The 10,737-nt window shown below is 37.7% G+C and overlaps 1 long non-coding RNA gene across 2 annotated transcripts in view; it reads left to right on the forward strand.

Annotated features, from left to right (window-relative positions):
• Window positions 1-10,467, forward strand: part of LOC119877276 — a 39,515-nt gene extending 29,048 nt beyond the window's left edge. For both annotated transcript variants that reach the window (XR_005373985.1, XR_005373984.1), the window contains 2 exons: window positions 5,996-6,087; window positions 7,278-10,467. This is a non-coding gene — a long non-coding RNA (uncharacterized LOC119877276). The remainder of the gene's footprint in view (window positions 1-5,995; window positions 6,088-7,277) is intronic.
• The last annotated feature ends 270 nt before the right edge of the window (window positions 10,468-10,737 follow it).

Consider the following 10,737-nt stretch of genomic DNA (forward strand, 5'->3'; position numbering starts at 1 on the left):
GTCAAAGCATTGACTCCAAAAGGTTCTTTTTTGCAGGTGACCTGAGCTGATGATTTAAATAACTATTTTATCAATACAGACCATGGATTTTCCTGGTCCCACCATTTAGTTTTAGTAGGAGCCTTTCTCTACTGAAAATTATTTACATCAGATACAAAATCCTAAATTGCTGTTTTTTTAATCCTCCTTTGCAGAGGGCAAAATCTAGCTTGTTGAACAAAGAGAATTACTATAAACTATACAGGGTCCATAAATATTAGAAGGGTTAAATAACCATATTCTAGGATGCGCTTCCAGAAATAATTCCCAAAACCACAATGCAGAATTGGTTGCCAGTGTAGCTGGTGTCACTGACAAAATTAAGAAACTGCCCTCAAGTTGGGAAGTTGTCACTATAGTTACTGGCTCCAGAACCATGCTGCAGCTGGTATGGCCCACCACAGGAAAAGGAGTGTTTCATTCCATGATTCTCTTCTCACTTTCTCAGTTCTTGAATTCAAGGGGAAAAAAAGCCAGACATTAATTAGTGGAATCTAAATCACACTGGAACTCTGCCTGCAAGTTCATCTGGGAAATGTAGTTTCTGTTTATCTGGTGTCTATAGTACACAAGAGGAGGATCTATATAGTTTCTAACAGTTTTTCTCCGTATACACAAATGCATTAGCACACATGTGTATACACATGCATACACACATGTCAGTAGAATTACTTTTTGGCATCCACTGCTCATACATCAAGAGCCATCATTTTTTTATTAGTAATAAAGGTGGTGTTTATTTTTTAATAATAAATTTATTTTTTATTGGTGTTCAATTTGCCAACATACAGAATAACACCCAGTGCTCATCCTGTCAAGTGCCCGCCTCAGTGTCCATCACCCATTCACCCCCACCCCCTGCCCTCCCCTTCCACCACCCTTAGTTCATTTCCCAGAGTTAGGAGTCTTCATGTTCTGTCTCCCTTTCTGATATTTCCTACCCATTTCTTCTCCCTTCCCTTCTATTCCCTTTCACTATTATTTATATTACCCAAATGAATGAGACCATATGATGTTTGTCCTTCTCCAATTGACTTATTTCACTCAGCATAATACCCTCCAGTTCCACCCACATTGAAGCAAATGGTATTTGTCATTTCTAATGAGCCATCATTTTTTAATCATATAGTTTGGCTCATGTGAAAATAAAGAAGAATCCAGCCCCTAGTCCACGTGGGCTAATGGAATAATTTTGTTTGGGAAGAGTGCTCTTCATGCTGCCTAAGGCAGAAGCTCAGAGCAGATGAGTCCTAACAGACATCTGCCAGGACATTTACTCAGGGATTCTTTTTTTTAAGATTTTATTTATTCATGAGAGACACACATACAGAGAGAGAGGCAGAGACTCGGGGAGAGGGAGAGGCAGGCTCCATGCAGGGAGCCTGACGTGAGACTCGATCCCAGGTATCCAGGATTACACCCCAGGTAGAAGTTGGCGCTAAACTGCTGAGCCACCCAGACTGCCCTACTCAGGGATTCTGCAGTAGAGTGGTCCATCAGGTCAAGCTCTGGGTGTCTATCTACCACCCCCATCACCCATTCCTCACCCAGGCAGTATATGTCACATATTTATTTTAGGACCAAAGATGTGTGGGTGAAAACTCAAGTAGAAAGAAAAACTCTTGGGCAGCCCAGATGGCTTGGTGGTTTAGCACCGTCTTTGGCCCAGGATGTGATCTTGGAGACCTGGGATCAAATGCCACGTCAGGCTTCCTGCATGGAGCCTGCTTCTCCCTCTGCCTCTCTCTCTCTCTCTCTCTCTCTCTCAATTGAATAAATAAAATCTTAGAAAGGAAGAAAAGCTCTCACCATTGTTTATTCCAACGTCCTGGTGGCACGAGATAGCCAGGTTCAAAAGACCACTAGATACTCTGTCTGGTCATGGATCAAGCGGTAACAAACTCAACAAAAGGAACTGATTTAATAGAAATATCAGTACAGGGAATTAAAATAGATATCATGTATATCCTAAGACTTATAAGCAAAAATCACAAATAAGAAATTAGATAAAGAATTTATGAAACAAGAATAGATAGTAACAGCAAAAATTAAAGAATATGAATATAAGAAATACAGTATAATGATTAACATTGAACTCTGACTCCATTTCCAAAACAACACCACAAAACAGTTGAAGAAGAAATTAATGAGCTGGAAATGTGAGAAATGGCATAAAATGACACATGGCAAAAAGGGTTAAGCAAAAATTTAAAGGGGAGACATGGATGATAGCATTATGAGTTCTAACATCTATCAGAATGAGTGCCAGATGGAGAAAATAGTGAGATTGTATGTGACATTCAGGGAAAAGAAAAGATAGAACATTTCCAGAAATAAAGATTTGGTGAAAATCCCCAAATCCTGACTGGGATGTATTCAGAGCATATACATATATTCCTGGCTACCTGGTAGAGAGATTTTAGAGGGTGAAGGATGAAGGGGAAAGTCCTAAAGTTTCTGTAAAGACAACAGATTACTTACAAAGGAAAGAAAGTCTTCTTGATATTAATCTTAGTAGCAATTTCAGGTTGTAGAAGTGGATAAAAATCAAAGATGAAGAATGGAGAATAGAAGAAAATGTTAAAGTTAGAAATAAATAGATCTCAAATTCTAAGAATAAAATAAAGGAAATGAAGAGAAAAATAAAGATTAAAGTAAACGAAATAGTTTAATAACAGATTACTAAAGATATAGGAAAGATAACTATTACAATGTAAATCAAAAGAAAAGTCACATGAGGTAATATGCAGTAAACAATCTTGAGTTAAGGAAAACAAAACAAAACTGATTTTCAATCTGGATAGAAAATACCTTCACCACAGGAAAGTAGAGTGAGAAAGAGGAAAGGAGAGCACAGTTGACTATAGGTGGGGAATTTGTGTCTTAAAATCTTGAGGTGTGTTTCCTATTAGAATTTCATGGAGTCAAAATCAAGATACTGACTCTAATATAATATCCTGAAACTCCATCTGATTACTTTAAGAGCAAGAACCTATAGGCACTATAATTGTCTATACTTAAAATTTCGGGGGTATTTTTTTTTATTTCAAACAGGTGGTAATTGGGTATGTTATTTTTTTAAAGATTTTATTCATTGGGACACTTCGGTGGCTGAGCAGCTAAGCATCTGCCTTCTGGCCCATGGCGTGATCCTGGAGTCCGGGGATGGAGTCCCACATCAGGCTTCCTGCATGGAGCCTGCTTCTCTGTCTGCCTGTGTCTCTGCCTCTCTCTGTGTGTGTCTCTCATAACAAATATATTTTTTAAAATATTTTATTTATTTATTTGAGAGATAGCGAGGGGGAGCAAAGGAGGGAAGAAAGGGAGAAGCAGGCTCCCCACTAAGCAGGGAGCCCGACATGGGGCTTGATCCCAGGACCCTAGGATCCCAACCCAAGGGCAGACACTTATCCAACTGAGCCACCCAGGTGCCCCTGGGTGTGGTATTCTTGCATGGCCCATACATGCAGCACTTAACATCACCTCTAAACATTTCCCACACAGATAGAATATTACAGTATTATAGGAAGTTGGAGAAAATCACAAGTACTCATAGAATTTAAAGGTTGTTCAGAGATCCAGGATAAGGGATGTTGCTTCTCCACTGAGTATAATAGCATTTTAGATGGAGTTATCTCTAAAAGAGGCACTAGAGCAATATGCTTTGTGTTTCTTGCTCTAAAAATGGTTTAACATTGTTTTCATTTACTTTAAAAAATAAAAGATAAAGAAAGAAAGGAAAGCAAGCACTGGGAAATGCCTCTTTAAGGCTGTGGTTCAAATCAATAAAGCATCTCTATAGATAGCGAATACCATTTTTCCATCATTGATCTTTCTATTTGGAGATAACATTCTTGAAGATTAAATTGCAATAGTAAGCAGGTGTTACTGCAGATTTCGATAAACAACTGAAAACCTTCTCTATGCCTGCTTCTCTGAGATTCCACTTCCATTATCTTAAGAAATGCATAAAATAACATATGATAAAATCCAACACAGAGGCCACTCATTCTGGACTTGAATGCCATAAAACTAAGCAGATAAATAGTTTCAGTAAAATGTGTTATAAACTAGGTAAACCTAATTAAATTACTTCTCCAGTTCAAAATGATGATTGATCTGTGGTGGGATTACACATGGGTATGAAGCTCCCACCTGGGTATGTTCATGTTTTATGGTCTTTTAGACTTGGAAGCAAATGTTATTATATCTACTTTCCATAGCTTTCCCCTAATGTTAATGGATTGAGAAATGAAACATGCTTTCTTAACTTCTCTTGGGCTTTATGACTATGACTAGGCAACCAGCAATAGAAAACAGTGAGAAACAAATGGCAAAATCTCAAAATCAAGTCCTTTCTTAAGGTCAGCTATGGTGTATACACTGCCCTGCAGCTAATAATAATAATAATAATAATAATAATAATAATAATTAATAATAATAGAAGAAATAAAGACATGTAACCTTATTGCTCTTAACTCTTTCCTCTGCTCTCCTTTCCTCTAGTCCTGTGTTCTTAAGAGATAGGTGACTGTTAATGTTAATCTTTTAGCAAGTACAAACATGAAGACTAACATTAGCATGAACTAATTTACTTGAATGTGACTTCCTTAAGGAGAGGGAATGTATCCTATTGGTATTTTGAACCTCCAGATGGAGAACAATGCTACCTTACATTAGTTGCTCAAGAACAAAATAATGCCATTTCACATATATTTGTAGCACACATCATACAGTTCTGCCAACTGTTCTGTCATGGAAAAGATAAAAAGTAGTGTCATGAACACAGAACTCTGGACCTTCCACAAAACATATGAGTCTTGGGATTGTATCCTGATCATTCCACATTGCTCTTTTGTAGAGGGTAGATATATCCATTTTTATCACTGGGTGTTGAAACATCTTGATTTTCAGGTGATACTGAGCAAGGGCAGGGAGAGATAGAGGGAGGGCCATGAAATCAGGCTTACAGAAATCACAAGGGTGCCGAGATGTAAAAAAACAGAGATAAGAAAATAGACCAGACCACAGGGTCCCAGAGGTGAGGGAGTATTTTTCTTTGGCAGCTATAATGCAATCAGAGAAAGTCACCAGACCACAAAGAAGTAAGTCATTAAGGGTGTTATCAATAGTCCTTGCTCAAACCAAGACTGCACAAGAATCTCAAGGCCACAAACTCCCTGGCCAAGTTTTCAGTAAAAGACCAGCCTGAAGAGCCCTCAGTGGCAACCCTGTTAGGGGTATCTGAGAGCTTTTTCTGTATCCTTGCTTAATAAACTTCTATCGCTTTACTCACTCTCCTTTGTCCATGAGCTTGTCTCTGTGAGACAAGTACCTCACTCTCGCACTTCAATATAAGAAACCAGAAAGATTTGTATGGGAAACAGTAATATGAGACTATAAAGTATCTAGCAGGGACATTTTGTTATTATTTTATTTTTAGCATTTTTTACTTTGGGAATTAATAAACGAAACAGTTTTTTTCCCCCCCCAGGAGAATTAATGGCTCATTACAGGCAGTGTAGTGAGTGAAAAAAAAACAAAACAGGAGACACTTAGAAGCAATTAGTATTTACTGAATTACCTGCTATATGGCAAACTTTTGCTAAACTTTGGCTATCCTGATGTGAGTAAGACAGATATGGTCCCTGTCCTCACTGAGTTGACATTTTAGGCAATAGGCAACATGCCAGCTGACTAAACAAACTAAACAACCAAGTAAACAGGTATTTTCAGTGCTTCATAGGAAAGGAACAACCAGAGCACATTTATATATTATAAATTGAAATACACAGTTATGTATTATATGCTTAACAACATATATAATATAATATATATGTGGGATCCATTTAAAATTGTGTTCGAAAAAATTCCCTAAAACTGTATCATTCCATGCTATCTCCTAATACTGCTAGAAACTTCTTGAAGTTTCTATGATTTTTTTGGTCTCCAACAGTGTGAAACCTCCCTTGACCTGTGAGCCAGCCTTCAGAAGAAGAGGCAGCTGGGAATCATTGCCCTGGGGATGCTCTGGGATCCAGAACAGGGGTAAGTATCTGCCAGACCTGCGGCAACCTTGCTGTCTGCATTGGCTAAAGCCACTTAAATTATTCACAGTACCTGCAGCCTTCTCATTGTTATCACAACTCATTGAATTCTCTCCCAAGAGAGAAGTGATGTCTTCTCCAAATACCTTGAGGCAATTTTCAATCAAAAAGTGTACAAGAGAAACCTGTAATGAAAAGGACCACAAAGGGGTGCTCTTTTTCATATGGCATAGCTATAAGTCACATTTTGTTTATAAATCTTGGATCTAACCAATAATGTGAAAGACTTCTAAGAAGAATGCAGAGTTGATAAAAAAAATATACAGAAATCAGAGTTCCCAAATAAAAATAACATAGAGTGATACTTTCTGTTGTACTTTGGGTATAGATTTTAAAATACTACTAGTCAGTGGGCTAAAGTTCTAATTTGTGGCCTAGTTTAATAGCTAACATTGTGATACCAATGGTTACACCATTAAAACTAAGATAGTTTTCAAGGTAACCTAATTTATTAAACTTTACTTATTTTTTAAAAATTTGTTTCCAGTATATATTGGATTATAACTTCTGTATAATATCTAATTAAAATGTATAAAGCATAGAGAAAAACTTATGAAATCCATTTCTTAAATGAGGAAGTATCTTAGTGGAATTTGGAGATTCCTGAGGGTTTCTTTGTATTTGTTTTTTGTTTTTTGTTTTTTTTTTTTGAGGAAAAACTCACATGGCTGGAGAGAAAACATGTCTGTCTGTATAACTGCAGTCCCTCCTCATGTCTTCCTTTGTCTAATGCTGTCTCTCGGCATGTGCTTGAGGAAAAGCTGTCATCTTATTAGACATGTGTGGCTCCATTAGGATGTTCTGGAATATTCTACTAGTTTCTGTCTGATGTAACAGAGGCAAAACAGTAGCCATGTATTTTTCTAAATGAGCCACAACTTACAGAGGAAGGTCAATGTGTTTGGAGCCATGGGTGCTCATAGTGCCCGATCCACCTAGGATGTGCCAGTACTGACCAGAGGACCTAGATGTTGTTACCATTGTGTTATCAGGAATCCATGGCTTTGCCCAAGGTTACAAGCTCCCCCACCCCTCAAAGATCAGACTGAGAGTTTAACCTTGACTTGTCAAACTCCAGAGCCCAGGTTCTTTTCAATCATATCACACCACTCTTCTCTCTCGTTTATTTAGGTAGTCTAGTATTGAATCTCCTGGATGGGAAGAAAGCGACTCAACTGCTCTGCGTTTCACACTTTAACAACACCCCTTCCCATATTCCACCAGAGTAGGATAACGAACTCTGCCATTCCAAGGAAGCCTATGAAGTTGTGCACTTTTCAGAACTGATCCATCCAGTTTACTACTACACATTTCAGATTCAAAGCATGGATTCTAAACCTCAGGGGACACAAATGAGAGCGCTCTTACCTTTTTTATAAAGTTGTCTATCAATTCAAAGCTGGAGGAATTAGGTGGACAAAGAATGCATGGGGCTACACTCTCTGATAAATTATAAGCTGTCATCTGATTGGATGAAGATTGTTGCTCAATGTTGTATAACCCTCCAAAAAGGTATCACAAGAGAACAACATTCGCTTTTGGCAGCTGGGCTAGAAGCCTAAAGTCAGAAAGATACACTTTTGAATAAGGCAAGTCATTGCACTTAGGAAGCTGGAAGTATAGAGATGTAGAACGGAGAACATCTTTCTAGATCTAGTTCACAACCTGCTATAGCAGAGTTCGAGGCATGAATGTATACGAAAATGTTTCACTGAATTCGATTTCTGAGCTAATCCACTCTGGTTAAATGTTTGACAAACGTAAGGTTATACCACGGGCTGTTGATGCTCTAGGATCTCCCTTAGGCCAGTGAGTTTTGTCTACCAGTTTCATATATTCAGAAGGTGTACAATGGCTAAGGATTCTACATTAATAAGGTCAGGCAAAGAGCAATAATAGCCATAAGGCATGCCTGTATTCTGAAACATTCCTCCATGGGTCTGAAGAATTAAAACTCTTTGGCTTTGATTGTTACTTTAGTGGACAAAGTGGCAAATGTAAACCAATCTTTTCCTAAAAGTATATTGCCTGTATTTCTGAGACATGACCAGAGTAGAGAAATTATTGCATCATTACCTCTGGGCTGCATTTATTTTCTCCTCCTCAGTCACTTCATCAAAAACACCAAGCCATTTATCATAGAGGTCGGATAAAAGTAAACTTCCTTGGATATTTAGAAGAAAATACTATGTAGATAAAAAATACACGCACGCACACACACACACACACACACACACATATATTGGAAATATTACAGAGAAAACACTTAGTTGAAAACTTCAGTTAAGTCCCTACTTCCTTCATAGATACCCAAACTGTGACCCACACGGAGCTCAGCTCTGACTCTCCATTGACGTGCACATGAGAAAGCAGGTGTGTGGATTTTCTCCAACAAAAACGAAAGCATCAAAGCAGAGCCTAGGCTTTAGTGGAAATGAAGACAAAGCTCCGTTCTAGCATATGGCACTTACTCTTTTGTGTGCTTTTTTGCAAACTACTAAAAAAACTACTCTCATAATTGCATCATTCTTCCTTTCAATCACTGTATCAGATAGTCTAATGGCAAACTCATGATGGTCCTGAGGATATATTCATTTCTAGTGTAGGCCAATTCTCCAGATAGTTTGACATGATACTATTCAGGCCAAGGTTGCAGAGTCTGATTCTCCACAAAGATTAGTCAACTTTAGGAAGGGAAAACTTTAGAAATGTCTAAGAACTCTACATACTCTTGGTCACCATCTTCCTAGTCTGTGATTATAACACAGAAATAGAAAAGACCCTACTAAGTCTTGCTAGAAACATCAATTCCATGTGTGCAGCTTAAAGAGGGCACACTTACCATGCTATTCAAGTACTTAATGTATCATCATTCTTTCCTCTTTCTCTTGTTGTCTATACATATATTTACTGGTGTGTTTTACTATAGCCCAGTGTAGTAGTGGTCAGGGACTATTGGTATCTATCATAGAGTTGAACAGTAATGGGGGACAAGGAAGGACCAAATATGACCTTGATTCTAAGGGTGTCCTCATTACTGCCTTAACATAGTTTTGTTCAGAGCTGTTAGCAAGTGCCAAGGTAGATGGATTAAATTGTTTGTTCTAGTTCTCACTTCTTTCTCCATTTCCCTTTTAGGAATAGAACTGGATATCTGTGAATTAGCTGTATAATTTCAAAAATCTATTTTTTGAGTCAATCTATTGAATTTTAAGAATCGAAACTATTTTTGTCTGTTGTGCCTACTCCAAAAGTTAGATTTATCAAAAGAGGCATGTAGCTAGAGCTGGTTACCGTGTCGTTATAACCTTGGATGGTGGGATAGACATCTCAAATATTAATAAAAGGATGCTTAGGATGTGGTGAAAGCAGACACAAATGGTAAAATCCTTCCTCCCTGACTTATAAAGTAAAAGGCATTAAGAGACAGGAGAAAATGATGCTTAAGAATGATTGCCTCACTGAGCCTTTTTGGATTCCTCATAAAGTAAACACTTGCTTACTATTGTAATCTTCTATGTCTATTCTCAAATGTTTCATATGATTTTTCTTTTGGAAACTGCCTGCATTAGGAGGGTGGTGAGGATGTCATCAAAAGCAGGATGTTTGCTTTGTAAACATTATGTATGTGCCAGTGGATATTTTGAAATTTCTTATTATTACTAGTAGTCATATTAATATTAGTATTTTGCATGGGGTCTTCAGGCGGGTGGTGAATGGTGAAAACAGAATATATTTCTAATGTATGGGGCTTTTAAATCCTACAGTAGCTTCCTTAAATTTTGATTTCATGAAGTGTTTTCCAGTGTGTCAAGTTCTTAATCAGTTATGCCTATGATGGTTCCTGGGCAATCATAATGAAAGACACCAATCACACCTTGAGTTATTCATGTGTGGATAAAGCTAGAACTTTCCCCACCTTTAAAACAGATGCTACCACAAGAACAGATTCACTGTCCAAGTTCACTCTGTCCCCAGAATTTAGTTTCTCCTTTAGGATTCTGCATGATTTTCTACTTCCTGATTTTCTGAAGATGCCTTTCGTGAGTGGTCCTTTCTGATTGATAAATGAAAGCATATCCTGTAGGAAAAGAAGAATAGTATATGGCATTTCATATCCCAATCCCAGAGCAAAAGCTTGCTTCCTTTTTGAAAGACCTAGGGAATGTGACAATATGTGGTTTTACAGCTTGGGGGACTAAAGTCAATTTAGATTCTTTAGTCAATGTCTCTCTATAGTTTCTACCCAAAAATCCACCTTACAGTCATACACTGAAACATTGTAATCACTTATTTTAATAAGATTTTTTCATTGAATTTACCCTTTTAAACAAACTTCCATGTTTCAAGGCCTTTGTGGAATCCTTGCCTGTCTCCTACTTTACCAGTCTTTTCTCCTTATTCCCTTACATATATGCTCTTCCCCAAAGTATGGAATACTTTTTGCCATACTCATTTCCCTTTCATTGATTCCTCTTTAAGTGATTGCATCCTTCATTCCTACTATCTCTATTTCATTTCCTCTTTTAAAATCAAGCTCAAATGCTCTCTTCTTATTCTCTGATTACAGTCCCTTCATGAGTCTTTCACT

This window comes from Canis lupus, chromosome 19 (assembly GCF_011100685.1).
Source record: "Canis lupus familiaris isolate Mischka breed German Shepherd chromosome 19, alternate assembly UU_Cfam_GSD_1.0, whole genome shotgun sequence".
Classification (NCBI taxonomy): domain Eukaryota; kingdom Metazoa; phylum Chordata; class Mammalia; order Carnivora; family Canidae; genus Canis; species Canis lupus.